This window comes from Ambystoma mexicanum, chromosome 5q, assembly GCF_040938575.1.
Source record: "Ambystoma mexicanum isolate Mex_15411 chromosome 5q, UKY_AmexF1_1, whole genome shotgun sequence".
Classification (NCBI taxonomy): Eukaryota; Metazoa; Chordata; class Amphibia; order Caudata; family Ambystomatidae; genus Ambystoma; species Ambystoma mexicanum.
In genome coordinates this window covers 186,536,041-186,560,337 of record NC_090933.1, presented here as the reverse complement: position 1 = coordinate 186,560,337, position 24,297 = coordinate 186,536,041, and the positions used below count along the sequence as shown (strand labels likewise).

At 40.2% G+C, this 24,297-nt stretch overlaps 1 long non-coding RNA gene across 1 annotated transcript in view; it reads right to left on the bottom strand.

Annotated features, from left to right (window-relative positions):
- Positions 1-24,297, bottom strand: part of LOC138498564 (uncharacterized) — a 219,005-nt gene that overhangs the window by 86,041 nt on the left and 108,667 nt on the right. The gene's annotated exons all lie outside the window — the stretch shown is intronic.

Below are 24,297 nucleotides of genomic sequence, written 5' to 3'. Positions count from 1 at the left end.
GCGTTATTGTGTGTGTGTATAATTTGAACCTTATTTATATAAAGAACTTTGTTATCCCTAACATAGTGTGAGGACATTCCTTTGTGGGGGCTTGGGGACTACACTGTATTTAAGAACCAGCCGGCATCACATCTTGAGAGCTAAGCCTGGATTGTTCGTTCATTGCTACCAACAATAGAGAATCTTGGCTGAGGGGCTTTGTGCGTCTACTCTGCCATATAGAGGGCAGGAGTACAGATAAACCCCTTCCAGTCTTTACAGTAAAGTCGCAAGAGAATTTTGTAGCGGATGCTGCGGCTTGCAGGCTGGTCATGGCCCGACAGGAGTTGCAGGCCTTTGTGTTAGGCCTTCGTGTGGGGCCGGCTTCACCTGCCGGCTCGGTGTATCTGAGGTTACATCATCAAGTGGTGGCCAATCCGCTGCAAGCCAGCAGTGAAACCACCCAAGGGTTGTGATGGCCTCTGCATGGTGGCGGCCATATTGGAAGGTTGCACTGCATCGTCAATATGAAGCCCAACAAGGCTTGGATAGGGCTATTTTAGTGATTTTGCAGTGTGGAGCCCAACAGGGCTTGGAGGTGGCAAACGTGCCGATTTGACATTATTAAGTACAAAATTGCTTGGTAACAGCAAATGTGCCAGATTTGCAGTATTAAGCCCAACAAGACTTACCTGTAGCGCAGTGTCAGCCAGGGATCAGCAGGGTTCAGGAGGGAGATGACTTTCTTCACTGTAGGGATGTGCATTACAGCTCAGGGGTCCCAGACAGGAGTTGCAGGCCATTATGTTAGGCATTTGTGTGGGGCCGGCTTTGTGGATCCGAGGGTACATACATCTCAAGTATTTGTGCAGCCAAACCATTACAGCCTTCTCAAACCTTGCTGCCCACAACATACTTAGGATTGCTCGAGTATTTCAAGCTCCTCACAGCGCCATAATCTGCGTATGCAATCAACGCCTCAACTCCACACATCGAGCACTCGTTTATGCACATTTTTCCTGTTTTTTTTAATACACACACACACAATTCCATCAATATTACCCTACTATGTCTCTTATATCCCACTATTTTCCGGTCAATAATTTCTACTAGACCATGTTCCTGCGTTCTCTGTGAGGGAGTGATTGCTCCCGATTCGGACAGTTTTACGCCCTTTGAGAACAATATTGGGGTGAACTTGCAGAGTATTAAAATATTATATTATATATATATATATATATATATATATATAGAAAAAAAAACTTTGTTAAAGAGACATTATGATTCCAAGTAAAACCGAAAAACCCCTGACATCACAAATGTCATTGGTGACATCACATGTGCATTTACTTTTCATGAAGTCTGTACAAGGGATTCTTATAGTAATGTTGATAAAAAAGTGTGAAGTATTATTGGAAGAAATATCATGAGGTACGTAGTGCATTGATACGAATACCATTCCATTATCAGGTTGTTTGCAGTATACTGAGCTACTCATGTAGAAACATAGGTATTGTGTGCACCATACATGATGGAGGTGCAATATTAATAATCTTACCATGTTGAATAGTAAAATGATTTCTTATTACAGTTTTGCCTACTGTGAAACATTTAATAACTAGCTAATAAAACCCACTTACTACATAATTGCATTATTGGAAACAAAGCACAAATAGACAACACATACAAATATGAGCATATACAGGGAAAATGAAGTAAACAAAACAGTGTTAACAGCCAATCTTCATGCCCTAACTGATTAACTTTATGCAGAGAAATGATTTCTCTGCTTCAAAGCTACTAGTTCACTATGTATAACTATCATATAATGTGACTGGACCCTAAGGAAAGTAGTGTGTATACAACGCAAACAAATATGAGCATATCCAGAGAAAGTAAAGTAATACAAAAAAGCACAACTAAAGAAAGTGTTGATAACCTTGCTGATCATCTTCATATATAGAAAGCATTGCTGTCTTCAAAATCTGTGTTTTACCTTATGTATATGTTTCATATGCTGTGAGTGAACCCCAAGTGAAATACTGCAAGTACATATTTGAAGTACAAGTCGACAAATATAGTAATTTTTGAATTTTTAGTTCCTGACTGTTACTGCCCTAGATATGTCAGTAAAGGGAAAATAAGGGAGCCAGACATGTGATGACATCAGGGATGTCATCAATGACATTTGTGATGTCATTTTTGATGTCCTGGGTGGTAATCTTAGCAGTGAACGGTGGTGGCGGGAGTTATGGTTGCTTAGCTTTCCATAACTGGCGAATTTCAGGGGTTTTTCGGTTTTACTTGGAACCATAACGTCCCTTTAACAAAGTTTTCTACTGAATTTCATAGGTTTTTGGTAGCTAAACCTAACCATAATACCCCTTTAACAAAGGTTTCTCACTGAATATAGATATAAATAATATAAAATTTGATAAAAGTTTACTAGGATTCCCTTAGCTTACATACATATAACATAGAAAATACTGAACCCCCTGCTCCTGCTACCGACTTTGTTGTCCGCGGACCGTGCGCAGGTCTGTGGTCACCATCAACACTATCCAAAAACAGGGGGCGTGGCCAGCAGCGCAATGGTGCGGACATGAGCTTACTCTGCTCCTGTGGCCGTAGCTAATATCCTGCTCTTAGCGCCCGATTCCTGAACCCTGTATATGACTTTAATACGCAAATCGACAGCCGACATACTGGGGCATCACCGGTTCAGAAAATCGGCAAAAATTGCAACTGTTAATGGACTAGGTAATAGCATTAAAAGACGGCTAGTGACACAATTTTCAACAGACGCAAGCCAGATGTAGTGTTCCTGACTGAAACATACCTGTCAGGCACGGTCTGTAATCTCTTCAAGCACACAAACTACCGAACCGCAACACATGCTGGCTTCACCATGGGATCGCGCAGCGTGCTCATATTAATCCACAAAGCACTCCCCCTTCATCTATCTAGCGTCACCCAAGACACAAGTGGCAGATACGCACATATTACAGGGACATTGTGGGAACAATCCATCGCAATGCTAACAATCTAGGCACCACCAGCCTTGTCAGCCCCACTGCTCGCTGACATCTCAACCCTGATCACCAGTGACACGTCAGATATTATGGTCATAGGAGGTGACTTTAACAAAGTCATGAATGTAGAAATGGATCGCACACATCTGCGCGGAAGGGACCCCAACATACGTACCAAACTAGCCACATTCACCGATGCCCTGGGACTGCGGGATGCCTGCTGGGACCTACACCACTGTAGTAGAGAATATTCCTTCCACTCTGGGGCACATGCCTCGCTTTCAAGGTTAGATTATTTATTTCTTTATCCCATTGGTAGATCTACACAAGTGCACAAGACATTCCTGCTCCCCAGAGGGATTTCAGACCACTCCCCCATGATGTTAGAACTTAGTACCTCCAGGCAGACACCCCCTTCCTGGTGGCGATTCTGGCGAACTATTACCTAGGTTTTCCGGATCTAGAGGAACGCATCCACAGAGCCACAAAATCATATTTCGATATAAACACGAGGACCGTCGATGACCCGGGAGTACTATGGGAAGCGTAGAAGACAGTGTTGAGGGGCGAAATAATTTCCTGGACCACCGCCCATAAAAAGGAACACCTCTCCACAATGCAGGTACAACATGCAGAAGAAGCCCACCTGACCCGGGACCTACCCGAAACACAACGGGCATTAATCATAGCCTTGAACAGTGCTAAACAAGCGCACAGGGCAATGCGTGCCAGGGTGTATGAAACTGGAGACAAGGCCAGCAAAATGCTGGCTTGGCTAGAACGGAGAGACGAAGGACATAACCAAGTCAGGCAGCTCAGTCGGGAAGACTCAGTCCCTCTGGTGGCAGATCAGGAAATAGCTGAGGGCTTTGCTGCCTACTATGCCGACCTTTACAAGGCCCTCGACTCTCCCATTGATGACTCGATCCTAGCAGAAATCCCCCTTCCCACCCTGAACACCGACAAACAAAACCTCCTTGAAAAAGAGATTACTGAAGAAGAGGTGATGGCAGCTATGTCAGGACTTCAATCAGGGAAGACACTGGGGCCAAACGGCCTTCCTGTGGAGCTGTGGATGAAGATAGGTGCAAGGGAGCTTGCCCTGCATATATTTTGCATGTACCATAGTGCCAGAGATCAGGGTCTCCTACCACCTGACCTTAGGGAAGCCAATATGTAGTAATACCCAAAGCAGGCAAACCTCCTGACAAATGCAGCTCCCATCTCCCTCATAAATAGTGAAACCAAGATCCTGGCGAAAGTGTTAGCTGACCGATTACAACAAGTCATCCTGTCTTTAATCCACCCGGATCAGTGCGGCTTTATGCCGCAGAGATCGACCCGTATGAATATACATAGACTGCACTCGGCCCTGGAAAGAGCCGACAACCTTCGGAGTCCTAAGGCACATTGACTTCGAAAAGGCATTTGACTCAGTGTATTGGGAAGCGATCTGGGAGATAATGCATCGCATGGGCTTTGGTCCCAACTTTATGAGATGGGACAGGCTCCTCTATAGACTCCCAACAGCTGCGACAAGGGTGAATGGCTGGCACTCAGACTCCTTTGCACTGGGGAAGGGAACAAGGCAGGGTTGCCCCCTATCAGCCATGATCTTTGCCATAGCAATTGAACCCCTCGCAGCATTACTGCGCAACACAGAGACCTGGAGCAGTTTTCGTTGGGCGGACAATTGGGAGGATAAAGTCTCATTATATGAGGACGACTTGTTAATATACTTAAAGGACCAGATTAGTTGCTGCCCCGTTGTGACACCCGTTAGAGAGGTAGAGAGCTTTTAGCGGTTTACGGGTCAACTGGACCAAGTCCATACTGTTCCCGATGGGAAAGGTGAGCGAAACAGTACCAGCAAACTGTCCCTACCATATAGAACTCAAGCAATTCAGATACCTTGGCATACAAATCACAAAAGACCTAAAAGAATACATTCCTATAAACCTGTATCCAACCACAGCACGATTCGCAGAGGACGTCCAGCATTGGGCCTCCTTGCCACTCACCCTACTAGGCAGAGCAGCTCTCTTTAAGATGATGGCCCTCCCACGCTTATTATATATATATATATATATATATATATATATATATAATATATATATATATATATATTTATATTTATATATTTATATATTTTTTTTTTTCAATGAAAAAAACTTTAAGGGACGTTATGGTTTCAAGTAAAATAAAAAAAAACCAGAAATTCGCCAGTTATGGTAAGCTAAACAAACAACCATAACTCGTACCACCACCATGCACTGCTAAGACTAACACCCAGGACATCAAAGTTGACATCACAAATGTCATTGATGACATCACATGTGAAATAAATGTTGATGAAAAGTCCCTACAAGGAGTTGCGTTTATATTGTTGGTAACAAGATTTCAGGGGTGATTGGGAGACCTATCATGAACTACTTAATCTATTAAAGAATGTACTCATCTAATATTGTATTGGAGTGTTGTCGTTAATACAGAAACCTAATCATATATAAACATAGGCAATGACTGCAGCATGCACCATAGAAGTACACTATATAGAATGTTGTAATTTTGGACAGTACAATAATGAATGCTACCGTATCAGAGTTTTGAGTAATGTTAAACATGTAATAATTAGCTAACAATTCTAGATTTACAGCACTTGTGCTGGTACAAACAATACATATGAAGAACCACAAGGCATACAAACCAGAGGCACATACAGGGAAACTAATGTAAGGAAGAAAGAAACTGCACCATCAGAAAATGGTAATGACATTAAAGTTTATCTTCATGTACACAAATGAATTGTGTGTTTGAGGCCTGCTCATTTCCCCATGTATGTGCACCATGAGCTGAGACCAAACCCTAAGGAAAGTACTTAAAGAACATATGACGAGGTTAACGTCTAGATATATAGCACCTTTTTCAATTTTATTATTCTGACTGCCAGTGAACAAAACCACCTGGCCTATGTATGTCAATAAACAAAAGTGGCCCAGATATGTGATGTCATCAATGACATTTGTGATGTCAACTTTCATGTCCTGGGTGTTAGTCTTAGCAGCGCACGGTGGTGGCGCGAGTTATGGTTGTTTAGCTTACCATAACTGGCGAATTTCTCGGGTTTTCCGATTTTATTTGAAACTAACGTCCCTTTAACACATTTTTTTCTTTGAATTTCATACGTTTTTATTAGTGCAACTTAACCATAACGTCCCTATAACAAGGTTTTTTTTAGTGAATGTCAGTTTTTTTTAACCAGTGCATGCTATTTTTCTACAACTTACTAATATCATACTTACCCAATATAGCAATATTTGTGTCCCATTTACAAAGTGTCACCTTCAGAATCTGCCATTTCCCACCTTCGGGAATCATTTTAACACTTCTATACACTTTTTGCAACTAATTCAACTAGTTTTGCATCCGTAGCCATCGACGAATATCTGACTTCATAGCGCACCTTCCGGACAGTGCCAAATGACCATACACTGGCATGCGGCATTATGACGTGTCCGAGAACCCGGCCGCACTTCACGATAAAATCTCTGCTTCGTGGACAGTTCAGAACTGCATTTTCTTCTGATCTAGGAACTTTCAACTTCAAAATTTCCCTTGCACAGCTCCAACACCTATTCCTACTCATTATCCATTAACAATCTAGTACACAGTACATACTTTTAGTAAAACTGCTATTTATCTTAAAATGGCATCAGCTAATGCCATCCCTCTTCCCCAAGAGCCACCACCACTGCTGTAATCAAGGAGCATGAGAAACACTGTCCCCTACCTTAGAAATAACACACGCGCAACATTTTCCCTTGTCCACCTACCCCTCCATATTAGTGTTTGGTTCCTCTTCCCTCATTTCCCTCCCCACCTTTCGTTCTGAGATCCCATGCCAAAAAAAAAAAAATCCAAAAACAATAAAAGACATTCCTTTAGGAACCACCTTTCACGGTTAACAAATAGAACTAAAAAAATATTGTATTGATTCCATTTACTTTATATTTCTCAGTAAAGTACATAGTCTCAATAAGATTTTCCAACATTTCCATTTGCATTTTGTGTTATGCTAATGGGAATATTGTGACGTTCATCCTCCGTTCCAGGGACTGGAACGGTGGATACCGGCCCAGCAGCCCAAGTTATCAGTCCAAGCAAAGCGAGGGTGGATAATGAGGTCTCTGGACCATTATCCCCCCCATTCCAGCCCCTGAAATGGGGGATGAAGGCCATTAGCAACCTAGGTTCCCAAAGCGGGAACCCAGGGTGCTAAAAATGAAAAAAATAGGAGGATTTTTCTTCATACACCGGGACGCCTGTGGCATCCCGGTGCAGGAAGTAAAATCCTTTTCCAAGATGGCCACCATGGAAAGGGAAGGCAAGGGTTCCATACAGGGCCCCTCTTCGCTTTCCATGGCAGCCTGCAGAAGGCAAAAAGAGAACCCTATGACCATATTACCACAAGCACATTTTTCTTCCCTTTCAGATCTATCCTAATTTCGAATAACTTTACCACAAAGCCAGTCCCAGGTGGACATGGCCACTTTAATCCTATGTTTTGTCCCTTGTGGTCATGGCCATTAGCCAGACTGTCCGGATCATGACCCGGACAATCTCGCCACTGCCCATGGCCACAGGCTACCCATCAGTCACTAAAGGTATACCGCTATTTTTTTGTAGCTACATGATGACACTTGTCAAATGATAAAACACTGGCACATTTGTAAAACCATGCTTTTAGGTCCTTGCCAATGCTCCTTACGCAGGTTTGCTGGAAATCCACCCATGTTTTATTTTTTCAAAAGTGTCAAATGTATTCACATAAAATCTTCATATAACCTAGCCCCCACTTGATAAAATCCATTAAGACTTTACGAAAACATCTATAATCTTTTTGCAAACCTTTGTGTAGATTTGTCAAATGGCATCACATTTATAAGCCTTTACAATATTTTGGGACCCCCACCCTCTAATTTTGCTCCCTCTTGACAGAATCCCACTAAACGTAGCAAAACATGTATGTCTTGATCTATTATCAGTTTGCCAAATGAAGTGTAGATTCGTCAAATGGCACCTCATTTATAAGCCTTTATATTATTTTGGGACCCCCTCTAATTTTGCCCCCTCATGACAGAATCCCACCAAACTTTGCATACTTCCTCAGAGTCAGCTCAGAAATATACATGCAAAATTTCATGCAGTTCCATTAGGTAGTGCCAAAGTTCTAAGCCATCCAAGAACTGCATGTCACCAACCCTGTAATGTTGAGGTGTCTGAACTTTACAGGACTGTTCGCGAACATCCGAACTGTTCGCAGACTTTTGCGGCAAAAAAACAGTTTTTTTGCTTCTTGCAGCCATATCCCATCCCATCCTCATTACCCCTCACCTCCTCAGAGATTATTTGATAAGTTTGACAAGTGCAATGTGTTTTTTTAATATGTTTTTACAGCGATCTCCGCGGACAGCAGTGAAGTCCGTGAATCCAAGATGGCGGGCCTTTCCAAAAATCTGACGCACTTCACGCTCTTCACCATCCAATCAGCGAACAAGTTGAATGTCAGCGGACATGACGCAAGCCGATTAACCAATCGGTGTCCTGTCCGCAGAGCGAACAGAGAAGTGTGTCCGCAGACCGGACATAGATATCACTAATTTTTTGTGACCTACTTTTTGGTAATTTAAAAAAAAAAAAAAAACTACTGGACGGATTTTCATCAAATTTACTAAATGTACAAAAGCACGCTTTTGAGACCAAGCCGCTGCTCCCGCCGCAAATTTGGTGAAAATCCGCCCAGCGGTTTGGGCTGTAGGCGTGAGCAAAGTTTTTCCCCCATTCAGTCTATGGAAAAAAAACGACATTTTCGGACCCCCGGACCAAACCTCACCAAACTTTGCAGAAATATTCAGTGGGCCATCTACTTTTTTGGGAAAGTTCAGTGAGGATTCATCCAGGGAGAGCGAAGTTATAAGCCACCCAAAAAGTGCTCTTCCGATAGGATTAGCAACTTAACCATCATAACTACACAGCCACTACCGTGGCGAATATATATATATATATATATATATATATATATATATATATATATATATATATATATATATATATATATATATATATATATATATATATATATATATTATTTTCAATGAAAAAATTGTGTTAAAAAGGGACGTTATGGTTCAAAGTAAAACCGAAAAACCCCTGAAATTCGGCAGTTATGGTAAGATAAACAACCATAACTCGCGCCACCGTGCACTGCTAACACTAAAACCCAGGACATCAAAGATGACATCACAAATGTCATTGATGACATCACATGTGCATTTACTTTTCATGAAAACTCTGTAGGAGGGATTCTTATAATGTTGACCAAAAAGTGTCAAGGATCATTTTAATAAATATCATGAGCTAATTAGTGCATTAAACAATGCATTGATATAAATAGTATTCTATTATGAAGTTCTATCCAGTATACTAAGCAACTCATGCAGAAACTTAGGCAGTGTGTGCAGTATACATGATGAAGGTGCAATATTCATAATCTTGCTATGTAGAATAATGAAATGATAACTGCTTTCTTATTAGAGTTTTGCGTACTGTGAAACATGTAATAAGTAGCTAATAAAACCCACTTCATACATAATTACATTATTACAGACAAAACACAAAGAGACAACAACACATACAAATATGAGTATATACAGGGACAGAGAAGTAAGCAAAAAAGCAGAAGTAGCAGCAGAAAGAGTTCATAACCTAACTGATTATCTTTATGCAGAGAAATGACTGCTCTGTTTCAAAGCTGCTACTTACTGTATGTATGTGTATCAAATGATGTCAGTGAACCCTAAGGAAAGGAGTGTCAGTACAATCTATACAAATATGAGCATATACAGGGATGGTATAGTAATAAAAATTAAACTATGAGAAAGTGCTGATAACTCTAATGATTATCTTCATGCAGAGAAAGGATTGCTCTCTTTCAAGCCTGTGTCGTCCGCTATATATGTTTCATATGATATGACTTGACCCCAAGTCTACAAATATAGTACCTTTTCAATTTTTACTTCCTGTTACTGAAGAAAACTATGTGGCTTAGATATGTCAGTAAAGGAAAAAAAAGGGAGAGCCAGCCATGTGATATCAGTGATGTCATCAATGACATTTGTGATGTTATCTTTGATGTCCTGGGTGTTAGTGTTAGCAGTGCACGGTGGCGCGAGTTATGGTTGTTTATCTTACCATAACTGCCGAATTTCAGGGGTTTTTCGGTTTTACTTTGAACCATAACGTCTCTTTAACAGTTTTTTTACTGAATTTCATAGGTTTTTATTAGCGCAACTTAACAATAATAACTGACTTTATGTACATGTAATATGGAACATACTGAACCCTTTCTACTGAATTTGACTGTCCGCGGACATATTCGAACAGTAACACCACCTAAAAACTCTGGGGGGGTATGTGTAATTGTTATATCATAATTATAGGAACATTTAACAAATTCACAAAGCAGCACACATACAAAGTATATGTAGTAATACTTAAGAAATGTAACCCATATATGTAACACTAACCATTCATTTAAATACAATATGTTCTAAAATGGAATATACCAAAAGAAGATAAAGTGGCTTCCAACATAATTACCTCACAGACACTCCACAACTAAGAGCAAGACCAGACGTACAGACTACTCATCACATACTTTACTGAAATAGTAAGTGCACTTCATTTTACTCATATATTTATAAACCTTCTGTATTAGATAAAAAAAATAGATAACTTTTTTGTTTTCTCAGAAATGTGTAGTACTCTGGAGTGGCTAGAGGAGAATTTCCCACAAGACGAAATGTCAGAAGATAGTGCACCTAATGGTACACACTTTTCTATATAAACCAATTAATAAATATTTTGTATACATTTAACATACTAACATTAACACTACCACAGAAAAAGAAGCGGTGTATAACACTGGAACACATTAACCAAAAAATGGACCAACTTATGGCAAATTTTTACGATTTAAAGAACTTTGTGGAAGATCACCTAAAACTACCAACAACATACCATTGTCCCACCTGTACTTGTCCCCCCTGACCATATCCCACTCATTTAACCCCAAACCCTCTCCATGGACCAAAAAGTTTTGATGACATTTCCATCCCTTCTTCACCTGATCCCAATTATGTTGAAATCCCTAATTCTCCTGTTTTTGTTTCCGTTTCTGCCCCACCTTCTCAGTCAAATTGTTTATATATGTCAAATGAAGTTACTTTTTATATTGTGTTGTAATTACTTTCAGTTCTTTGTGTTAAAACCAATTTAGGTGTCCACGGACAGCGCGGCTTTTCGGAAATGTTCGTAAATAAACGAAAATGTAAGTGTCCTGAGGACACTATATCTGTACGTAATGTTCTCATGCAAGTTGAAACTGTTCTAAGAACACTTGTAGTGTCCTGAAATGTTCGTAAATAATCGAAAATAGAGGTGTCCTTAAGAACACTATGCCTGTTCGTAGTGTTCGCTAGCAAGTTCAAACTGTTCTAAGAACACTCCTGGTGTCCTGAATTGTTCGTAAATAAACAAAAATGGAGGTGTGCTGGGGACGCTATGTCTGTCTGTATTGTTCGCAAGTAAGTTAAACTGTGCTAAGAACAAACGGCTGTCCGTAACTGTTCGTTTTACATGCAACGCACTTTTAATTAGTTCAGAACCCGAACACTGTCCGTAGAACATCAACACGCATGCGCAAAACAATGTCCGTACATTGGGTGTCCTGCGGACGGCTACTTCCTTAGCGAACATGCTCACGAAGCAATCATGTGACCGCGCCCACGCTGATCGCGTGTTCTGAATGCGGACACTGTTCGTATCCCCGAACAGTTTAAAAGTACATTTCCAAGTAATCCACAATATTTCTCATTAAAAACTCCCCATACCACAAATCCCACATACTAATCCTAAATTTCCACATAATTTGTGACTTTTTGAACCTTTTTTGGTGTTCGATGAGTCTTGCGGACGGCACGCATTTCCGCGAACAATCACCCATATAAAAGACCACGCCCTAGAGCTCATTCTCATTGTGTTTCTGGCTATTCCACAGAACACACTACATTTTGCTGCATATGCAGATTTTGAGATTTCCATCTCCAAGACGATGACATCCATGGCTCCACTATTGCCACCTGGTGCTACATCTGCCTCAGCACCACCCCACCCTCACCCCCTACACCACCACCATCTCCCCAAGGGCCTGAAGAGGGGAACAGCAGTGAGGATACAGAGGAGGAAGAAGAGGAAGAGAATGAGGTAGAGGAAATCCCTACTACCCGCCCTCAGCGTGATTCTTGGGTGTGGCAGTTATTTACCGTTCATGGGAATGTTCCTAAGGCTCGTGCGAACCGTGTCACCTGCAATGAGTGCAAAATGGTACACAGTCACGGGAGGCATGGTGCGTACAGCTTTGGGACCATGACCATGAAGCGACACCTGAACTCATTCCACACTGGGGCCATTCGCAGGGTTGTACCTTGCGAAGAGCGTAGTAGGTTGATTGCCTCTACTTCGTCCTCCGTTTCTGATCCTGTCACCACAAGGAACACCTCTGTGGGACAGCATCTTCCTTAAGCTGCCTCACAGGCCATACAGAATTCTGATGACCCTTACCTTTCGAGGGTCACAGTTGTATGTATGTACTGTGACACAGTACTCTGCAGGGGGGAGCGACTTCGGAGTGCTTTTGAGACTATCGTCTCAGAGCATGAGAAGACCTGCTCACTACCCAAATAAAACCCACTCTACATCTTCCTCTCTCAGCTCGCCCTTTATCATCTCTGTGGTTGGTGTCCCCCCCCTTTAACCTCCTTTTCCCTCCTCTCCTAATGTGTCGTGTATAAAAAACCAAAAAAAATACAAAATAAAAATCAACAAAAAAATAAGGCTCTTTTCAGAGCCGCCTTTCACAGTTAAAAAATAGAAGTGAAAATAAATAAAACAGGGCCCTTTGTATATCTTAAAAGTCAGCTCACAGTTCGCGAACATAAAAATTGGGGTGCTACCCTATTGTAACCATTGCATTTTTCTCTGGTAGCAAGTGGTGGCTATGAAAAGAGCCTTTGGGAGGTGTTTGTATGTCAAAAATTATAAATAAACACCTACTTCAAAATGGATGCTGTATTTCTAAAAAAAAAAAAAAAAGGTCGCAATGCATTTTGTACATTTCTCAGAAAAATCTGATTGCCAGCATAAGTAAGATGGATTCCATCGCTGCGAAAAATGTATGTACTACGAAACATAATATTTTAATTGTGAAAAGAGGACATGCCAAAATCTCTTAGAAAGGCACACACAGCCTTATTGACATTAAGCCTTGCTTTCTCCATTTGTGGACCACATGAGAAAGAACGAAGCCACATTCGTCTCTGCGCAATCCGTGAAAAAATAACTTTGGAGTTTGGAAACATGTCCATGATCTTCTGAAGTCCTTCTTTCATTGCAAATTGCAAAGAAATTCCAGACATGTCCTAAACTGTTCCCTCCACAATGAATTACAATTATGTCTGGATGTTCCTCTATCTTCAAAGTTGCACAGAGCGGTAGCAGGTCCAACCACTTCATTCCATGCACTCCATGCCAGTGCACTTCCACATGTGGGAATCCAAGATCTATAGATACTCCACAGCTTTCTGCATGCACCTTCAACCAATGTATCCACGGGTCTCCCAAAATCCACACAATCTGTTTTTTGAAACACTCAGCCATAGCTATCTGTTCTTTTCTCAGCAAAAAGAATATCTGAGAAAACCTCTCCTAGCACAACACACTCACTAAAACTTTACTGACCAATCCCTTGCTACATTCAATCTCATTTGCATGCCTCCCCACCCCAAATTCCCCAGATGGAATACGCGGTGTCCTAGAACTACCGCCATGTCCGCGAACATATCGTGACATGGACAGCCCTTCTACCATTTCCACTTCACTCTCTGTACCATTCCCTCATTGGATGTAACTAAGAAATCACATGACCATCCACCAATCAAATCCAAGACCTCCACATGTAACTGCACCATCATAGATCAGCACTGCAAATGTACAGTGAATCTCTCAGAGTACAAGTCTCATACCATTGGCAAGCACGATCTACGAGAAATGCTATACAAGTCTCCAAGATTTCTACTTGCAGCTTCGTCCATATCCATATGCATGAACACAAACTGCAGGTATGCATATTTTCTATACAGTACATGAACACATTTTCGACTTTTACCTTGTATAATCTGTAAAATGAATCTACGATCATTTTTTCATTGTCCTAAAATGAATTGTGACTTACAAACCTTTATAACGTTTAATTTCTTCATACACACACAAGCAAATAATGTTAAACATTTTTGAAATAAAATATATAGACTACATATAATCAAACAAAATTACATGCGCACACTATGATCAAATCTCAAACAATATTTGTACAAACACATAATTGGTTTTAATTTTTTCAATTTATATAATTACTTACATTTATATAGGACAAGCAGGCTATGACATTGACTCACTATTAGGTGGAAAAGCTTAGTTACAGGAATAGTGGTATACAGTGGTACATTATGAATATCACAAGCCATAGTAAAGATATTTTCTTTCCTACAGTTAGTCAAAGGTTTTGAGGAAGGCGCTGAGCATTTCAATTTAAAAAATCTATGTCTAAATTAAAAACAGTGCTATATACAAATCAAAATGACTAATTTCTTTATTTTACAATTGCAGTGAAGACCATTCTCCAGAAAAGAAGCAGCTGAATTTGAAGTACAAAGAAAAACTAAGACGCAAACTGCTCATTTTAGAAAAAAAGTAAGTAAAATGTTACCATAATATTTGAATTATTACTCAAACACACTGTAGGGTTAATTCATGCTATTTCTGTGCCTAAAAATAGAGATGCTGCACCATTCTGACAAAAAATCCCAACGTCTTAAACAGTGATTTACTGGCAGAATGGCCCACAACTTCCTATTTTTCGACACACAAATTACCCAACTCAGCTGCTAGAATTTAGATAATGTAGAACAAACAACTGTTTTAATTGTATAGCTTTAGATATACTATTTATACTTCTCCAAACCACTGGCTTACTGTTTTCTGTCATCTGAACCCCAGTTTAGTAACACATTAATTCAAGAATACCCATCCCTAGTAGTTGTACTTCCCAAAGCACAATCACACACCATTACATACATCTTTATCATCTTACTCAAACACTCATGCACACAACACACATGCATTCCAGAACACCCCAACCCATACCTTCTGTATTTTTTTCCAACAGACCCTAAAGAATGCCTACCAAAAAGCAACTCCGTAGAAAGGAACGCAGAAGTAGAGCAAATGAAAAGAAAACTCTCCAACATAAAGATCCATCTATAGCAGAATTTGTAAAATAAAGTTGAAACACAACAGCTAATACAGTCATGTAGTGAAACAGAAGAAGTTTCTAGTACAAAAACTTTGCCTCCTCTATCAAAAAGTAAAACAAACCAAAAAACAATTAACAGAAAATCAACTATCACTACAAATAAAACTTCTTCTATAAATCTTGATGTAATACAAAGTAAGCATACCAAGAAAAGTATTTTAGCCAAAATGTTCCGTCACAAAGTCCTTCAAAATCTTATGAAAACAGGAGAGAAACCAGGTTCAACACTTCAAACCTATCGTAGAAAAGTAATCTTAGAAGAGTTGATAGACATTGCAATTCTTCTCAAAAGAAAGTTATTTTAGTGTTAAACAGAATAAAACCACTAACAAAACTAATAACTAAATTACAAAAAAGACCTCAATAAACAAAATGTCAACAGAAATAACTTCTTAAATATCTGTGGAGGTGAATGGAGTCACACTACAAGCACAGAACCATACTTCAATGAAGAAGCATACAAACAAAAGCAAACAAATACAATTGCCATACATAGCAGTCAGTGGTCGAGGTTATGAAAAAGTTAATACCATAATGGAACAAGAAGTACTCCTTACAAAAATATGCCCTGAAAACGTAGATTTACCCCTCCATTCAACTGAATCAGAACATCTAGTGTACAAATGGCAATGCACGTCAATGTGTATGTGATCGGAGGGATATGGACGGCATGAAAGGGAAGAGGCGTGAGGGACCACATGAGAGAGAGCACCCGATCGAAGGAAGACCACCTGAGAGGGGGTACCAACCGACCAAGCTGCGAGGTGGGGAGAGCACAGTCCAGATAATTAACAGTCTTGGGACCCCGGAAGACAGCATTAAGAGAGGCGTGGACGAAAGGACTACGGCTGACACCGCTTACATGATTCTAGGATACGCGGGAAGAGTTTGCTCCAGCGAACGGAAAAACCAGAACGGAGGCGATTGGGCCGTCCTTCCCGGACAACCGCTGGCTTACCAGGGCGGGGTTCTGCTCCGAGTACAGCATGGACTGTGGCAAGCCGAACGCCTTCACAGGCAGACGCCAGCTTCCCACGCGGTTCCTTTCACAACACGGTCGAGGCCGTACCCAGTGACGCGGAAGACAGAGACCCGCTTCCGAGTTCACCGCCAACACTCACCTTCAGAAAGCGTCACAGAGACCTCGAGGGTGCCAGACCTCTTCAAGACAGGGGTTCCTCGCGGGAACCCGGACTTGGCGGGCAGGCAACATTCCTTCAAACCAAGAGAAAGGGGGCGGGGCTGATGGGGATATTTATAGATAACCAAGCCAAGTCTGTGCCGATTGGCTACCAGGAGTCCAACCCCTATATAAGGTAAAAACAAATGATGGACGGGGTGTCTCTTTGCCATTCTCTTCTAGGACTTCGAGAGGGCGAGAGCTGTGCCTGAGATGCTGTGGGTTTACGAGGACTAGCTGCAAGGTCGAGAAGCCACATCCATATACCAAGAAAAAGAAGAAGCATTCTTGAACTTTTTGTTCCTTTTGAATTCCTGTATCCTGAATAAAGGTTTTACTTAAGTTCCACTTCTGGCTGCCTGTCCCTCATTCACAGTGTAACATTCCCAAAAAAATGTTCAAGTCTTTATGCCAATTCCTCAATCAATATGTGAAAAGCAAAGACAAAATCAAAATTAAACTACTGCAAAATATGGATGCTTGTCCAGTACGCAAGTACACAGGACTACAAGGACATTCATTGGCCTGCATTACAGGAACTACTTGCAAAACAACCTTCCATGATATCAAAAGGATATCAACACATCATGCAAGTATAAGAAATCTAGTTTATAAACTGTACTATGCTAAAAGTCCTGCTTTAGCACTAGCCAATTTAAATAACATTCTTCTACATGGTACAGCAAAAGACCTACTAAAAGAAATTGACTATATCCAGACAAAATATTTTGGAAGTGAAACCCACTTACAAGATGAATTAGCTGTAAACCAACTTCGTAACAATTCTGCACATGGCAACCTTTCACTACACACATACAAAAAAGAAATACTAAAATTTGAAAGTACTTCAGCTGAAGTACCAAAACACGTGTGTATGTTGCCGCAGAACTTTTTATAAAAGTAACACAAACTGTATCATACAAAATAGAAGACAATGAAGAATCTAAATGGTTTGAAGTAGCTCTCTACCTTATATCAGAAAACAAATACGAAATAACTGACCCCATAATACTTTGCAGTTACTGCACTACAAACCTTAACAACAACCAAACTCCTTCACGTGCTATCACAAATAACTTGGAATTATATCCACTACTAAAACCCCTTCAACAACTTAATTTATATGAGAGCATCATAATTCAAACAGTGCACCCATTTCAAGCAATAATACGCCTTCAACCAAAAACTGTAAAATTACCTCCCTCTGAATCAGAGCAAGGTATTCGTGGAAAAGTAGTGTATTTACCATTAGATCTAAAAGAAAATGTGCACACTCTAGGAGTGCAACGTCCAATGCAACAATCTTTAATTATCTTGGTAAATGGAGTACCTACAAAAAAATGTGGCAACAACTGGTAGATTTACATAAAGTTAGAGAAGCCCTGCAATATCTTAAAGAGAATAATGAATATTACAAAGAAATTAATATTGAAGAAAACTAAAAGATACAACTGAAATAATTCAAGAGACACAAGAAGCTGGTCAATTTGAGCTCCTAGATCCTGCTACAATATGAAACACTTTAGACCATTATACAATTCATCCATTGCGCTCTAATGACACCATAGAAGATGCACTGGAAACGTACCAAATGCGCCAATCAGCATATGGGAAAAAGTATATAAAGCACGTGCTTTTCCTCTACTCTTTCTGACTGGCACTGGCAAAGGAGGAAGATACGATGATAGACCTATTCAAATATCAGCATCAGAATATTGCTCATTACGAATGTATTCTGAAGATGTCATGACCACTGCTTTCAAGGAGTCAGGACCTACCCAACATGCTTGGAAGCAGGCTCATAACATGTTTTATCGGCACCAGCAAGTCTCAATTGGGACCTTTTGGACCTTGTCCTGGCACCGGTGGTGCCAGGCTCATAGTAAGGACCCGTCCCGGCACAGGAAGCGCCGGGCTCATATCAAGTGTAAAAGTGCTTGGGTGAACCTACCTGGAGCAGACCATGCTGCTTTCTTACCAGCAAGATGATGCTTTACTCTCTTCTGGCAGGGACTACTTTTCCTTCTGGGTGGGGCAGGCACCACTCCCTGGATCATGGATGCTGGAACCCTTCTGGAAGCAGGAACTCTTTTACCTGGGCGAGGCTGCTGTGGAAGAAGACACCTAAGCACTCCTATGGGCTATTTAAACCACACCCGATTGGTACCACGTGCTTCGCGTTATTCTGCATCTGCAGCAGGACGCTCACCGTGTCAGCTCCAGCGAATCTTCAGCTCCGAATCCTGTAATTACGAAAATTACCTGCTGGGGACCAGTCTTTAATCTTCAGCGGCTCCTGCAAAACAAACGGCACAGATTAAACAAAGGCAAAGTTAGCGCTTCAACTCACCCGATCCATCGGCAGCATCCAAGACGTTTTTTCAGCATTTCTCGTCCGGCATCGGGCCTGCAAAGACAAAGAACATTGGTTAGTAACGCTTAGTTACAATACTGCTTACCTGTGTTGCGCTAGCTCCAACTTGCTCGCACTGCATTCCGGCACCTGTAAAGACAAAAGGGGACATTAAGGTACATTCTACGGCCCTAAGGCAGCCTTCCTACTTACGTGCCTTCGAATTCATCATCTTCTTGTCACGCTCTCTGCCACGAATCGGGGAGAGCAGCTTCTTTGGCATCGACAGCATCTGAAAAGATAAAAGACATAGACTTAAGGAAAAAACATTTGAAGAGAGCAATCTGAAAACTTTAATACTTACAAGTCACGCTCGTGCTGCAAACGGCGGCTTCGCTCTCATCTACCCTCTGCAATCAAGAGGCGGAACTCACATCCAGTGAAGTAACTGGACCCAGCGCCCCTGCACAAGACGCAGGATGGAGAGCTCAGCATTCACTTACTTAAGGTGAGCACAACAATCACCCGAGTACCACGGGAAGAGAGGGAGAGAGGGGCTAAGAACTACTCCCAACCTTCCAGTCACTAATCCTTGATTTTCCACTTGCAGACACCTCACTCTGCAGGTCAAGCTTTCGGTAAGGAAGGGGCCAAATCCGGGAGCCAGACGAATTCTACGCCTAACGTTGAAGACGTTTTCACCGCCCAGTAAAGACCTGCGCCTCCGAGGGAACCAGGTGAGCGTTACAGAAGATCCACATTTTGTCGAAATCTGGGAATACATATTCCACCTACTCTTTGAAAGTGAACTAGCAACTTTATGTTACGGAGTTGCACACATTAAAATCAGGATCACACTTTCAAAATATGACAGCTACACAATTATAACAAAAAGTTCAACAAAAAGATGAGGTTTTACAAGCAAATCTTACAAATCTATTAGCAAATATGCGTGGTACTAAAGGGTGCTGGTTTCGACGTCATGGAGATGTACACTGTATGATCAGAAACCTTGGCCCACCCACTTGGTTTGTTACATTAAGTTGTGCAGAATATGCATGGGAAGTTTTACATGCTTTCCTACGCATATCAAACGAAAACAAAACAAACAGATATACTAACACCTGGAGAACTTTGTTCTCAAGATCCTGTTAATGTTTCAAGATATTTTCACCATCGCTTCATTGCTATGCTACATTTTATTTGCAATAAAACTGTTCCTCCCCTTGGAGAAGTGCAACACTTCTTTTGGAGAAAAGAATACCAAGCCAGAGGAGCACCACATGTCCACATGCTTTTATGGATTAAAGATGCTCCTAAATCTGGTCAAGACAGTGATGCCACTGTTTTACAGTTTATTGGAAAATATGTCACTTGTGAAATTCCATCAGAATCCACACATAGTGATCTTCATGCAAAGATTTTACAATTCCAAAGACACAAAAGTGGCAAATATTGTCGTCGCAAATACAAAAACAAAGGGAAATACTACACCAAATGCCGATTTGGTTTCCCTAGACCAGTTACAAATACAGGTCAAGTGAACAACCTCATGTCTTCAGTTAGACATAGTGTTAAAGGTAAGACACCTAAAAATACATATTGCATAAAAAGAAAAGAAGAAAAATATATCAATGATTACAATGCAATCATTGCCCACTTATGGAATGCAAAAATAGATGTGCAGTACATTGCAGACAATTCTACTGCAGTTGCACGATATGTCACAGCATACTTAACCAAATCAGAAAAGACAGAGCTCCAAGACCTCTGGAATGACCTGTCATCAGATAAAACAGTGTCTCAGAAATTATACAGCTTGGGCATAAAAAGGCTGTCCCATAGAGAATGTGGATCCTATGAAGCAGCTGATCGATTAACTGGTACTGCATTGTATGGTAAATCTGCAAATATAGTATGGCTAAGTCTTGGTCCAGCTAAATCTAGAAAAAGAGTTCTAAAATCATACGAAGATATAGAAACAATAGCCAAACATGATCCCAACAGCCAAGACATTTTAAAAAACAATTTATTGGACACATACTACCCAAACAGGAGTACCACTTGGAAACCATGCGTCTATACTGATAAACAAAACCGTAAATACAAAGTGACAAACTGTGAAGGCAGCTTAGTAAAACTCACCAAACCAAATTTAATTAATCACATCAAATTGTCATTAAAGACTCCTCAACATAAAGAAGTATATTACATGTCCCTGCTACAACTCTTTAAACCATGGCGAAAAGAAGAAGAAATACTAGATAACTATGACTCATGTGAAGACGCTTTCAAAGCAAATGAAAGCAGTATAACTGATGTAAACTTTGCACAGTACAAACCAATGTTGCTTAATGAACAGCAACACGAAGAAGAACTCCAGGCCCAACTAGATAAGGACACTCCTGACAGTAGTCAACCTTATGTCACAGGAAGGTGAGAACCACTGGGAGGCCCACTAATAACAAATGAGGCAGAATTAGCTATGATAGAAGTAGAAAACACCACATGTCAGTATGAAGATAAAGAAGACTTAACTATACTACAATCAAAGCTAAACAATGAGCAAGATAGCATTTTTCAAGAAGTAACAAAAGAAATTGCACATGGTGTACAACATGAAAACAAATAATGCACCTGTCAAAATTACAAACCTATACTATTGTATGTCAGTGGTGAAGTTGGTTCTGGCAAAACATTCCTAATCAAAATCAGTAATTTCCTTCAACAATTGACAAACAACAGACTGTCAGCTGTTGTCACTGCCCCCACAGGTTTAGCTGCCTACAACATAGGTGGTGTCACTTTACACCGATTACTACTCCTGCCAGTAGAACACCAAAACAAATTAGATTATTACAAACTTTCTGCAGAAGCTGCAATGGAACTACGCAGAGTATTGAAACAAATGAGCATGGTGTCCAACCTAATGTTGGCTTTGATTCACCTCAGATTACAAGAAGTACTCAAAACAAACTATGAAGAGCTCTTTGCAGGAAAGCACATTATTGTTTTCTGAGATCTTCTTCAATTGACACCATTAAAAGGTGAGCCTATTTTTAAAACATTAGGACACAAACTCTGCCGTAAAACTGTTGGCAGCATAGGAAATGTCAGCCTTTGGCAACATTTCCAATACAGAGAATTAACAGAAAACATGCGCCAATCTGCAGATCTCACTTATGCCAACATCTTAAAAAAGTATCAGAGTTGGTATACTTTCTAAAGAAGCAGAAGCAATATTGAAAACCCGGCACATTCATGCACTTTATGGTGATAATGCATGTGCTACAGATGTTATGGAACAATTAGCCCACAAAAATGTCAATTTTATGGCCTTAATGCCAACTCTTGCAAGCTGTTTCAAATTCAATGAAATCATGCTAAGTAAAGAAATGCAACCAATAATGGAAATTAGCGCCACAGACAAACTAGATGTACATGGAATGGCACTACCCATGTGTGACCAAGCCACAACAAGACTAAATAGTTTAGAAAAATCAATCTCAAACACAGCAGGCTTGGAAACGATATTAAAATTATCCTTAATTGCAGAGTAATGCTGAAACATAACCTTGACGTGGACCAAGGACTAGTTAATGGAGCACTGGGTACAGTTGTTGGCTTTCAAACATACCCACGTGACAACAAAATTCAGTTTGTCAATATTCTCTTTGACAAACTTTCAGAAGTAAAAGGAATAGGACGCTCAACAGCTCGATTCCTTCTCTTCAAAGACATGTATGTACGCAGAGAACAATTTTCGCTAACTCTTGCATACGCAGTCACCATTCATAAATCACAAGGTCTTACCCTAGGCAAAGCAATGATAGACATTGGTAACAGTCTTTAAAGAAGACATGAGCTATGTAGCACTATCACGCTTACGTACACTTGACGGTCTATTTCTAATCAACTTTGATGCAAGTAAAATAAACACTGAAATTCCTTGCATTTTAGAATACAATAGAATTCGTTCACTATACACTCCCCATCTAAACACATTCTGTTCCACAAAAAGTAAAACATAAAAATAAATCAAACAGAAAAGCAACAGGATGTCACTGCAAATCCTCCAAAGACAGTAAAAAAAGGTAATACTTCATCAAGTGCCACAAGCAAAAAAGAATCAATTAGGGAAAGTAAACCAGGTACTTCTTCAAAGAAGGAAGACAAACCCCAAAAAAAGCAGTCAGATACAGAACTACCTGGTCCATTTAAACTCTCAAATATAGTTGGTGTAAGTTGCTACGCAAATGTAGCAATGAATATTCTATTTCAATTACCACCAATTGTTGAGAACATTTACATACACAGTACAGGTCCATTGTGTTTGCAAATGTTAGTACTTCACAGAAACGCAGCAAACAATCCTGACAACACGTATAGTGTTTATGGAATAAGACAACAATTGGACTACTGTGCTGGAATGGTGAAATTCACTATAAACTCACAGGAAGATCCACAAGAATGTCTAATGTACTTACTATTAGTACTGGAAAACAACATACCTATAAATGAAATCTTCCAGATTTCATACATGTGGAAACATACATGCACTCTCTGCAACAATGTGACACAAGAACAAATCCCCAATGAACACTGTGTATATACCAATACCTAATTGTGAATCCGTTCCATTTCAGCAACTTGTACAAAATGCAAACCATGGTAGATTATGTTCGACCTGCAATTCAGATAATCACTCCACGTTAGTAATACAAACACATAGTAAATACGTAATATTAATGTTTCTACGTTACAATGCAGATGGTACCAAAAACAACTGCAAGCTGACTGGATTCACACATGGTCAAATATCACTTGGTAGGAAAACCTTCACAACAATAGGTATAATCTACCACGCAGGAGCCACAACCAATTCAGGGCACTATACTGCATATATAAAAAAGAAATGTGGATGGTTTGAATGTAATGATAGTACCATTACTCTAAAGCAGAGATTACCAGCAAATCTTACAAACGCCTATTTAATGTTCTTAAAAACCAAAATTTTATAACTAAACTGTACTTCAACCTTCATACACTTATAGTAAAACAATATAAACTGTCACAATATTCCAAAAGCTATCTAACTGCCCAAAGATGCTACAACAACTAATCAGATAAATTAATACCACTCAAATAGAGAAAATAATTAATACCACTCAAATAGAGAAAGAAAACAGACAGAATACGCCAATTGGTATCTAACTGTCCCAAAACTTAGAAATATCCAAACAGATAAATCCATACCACGAAA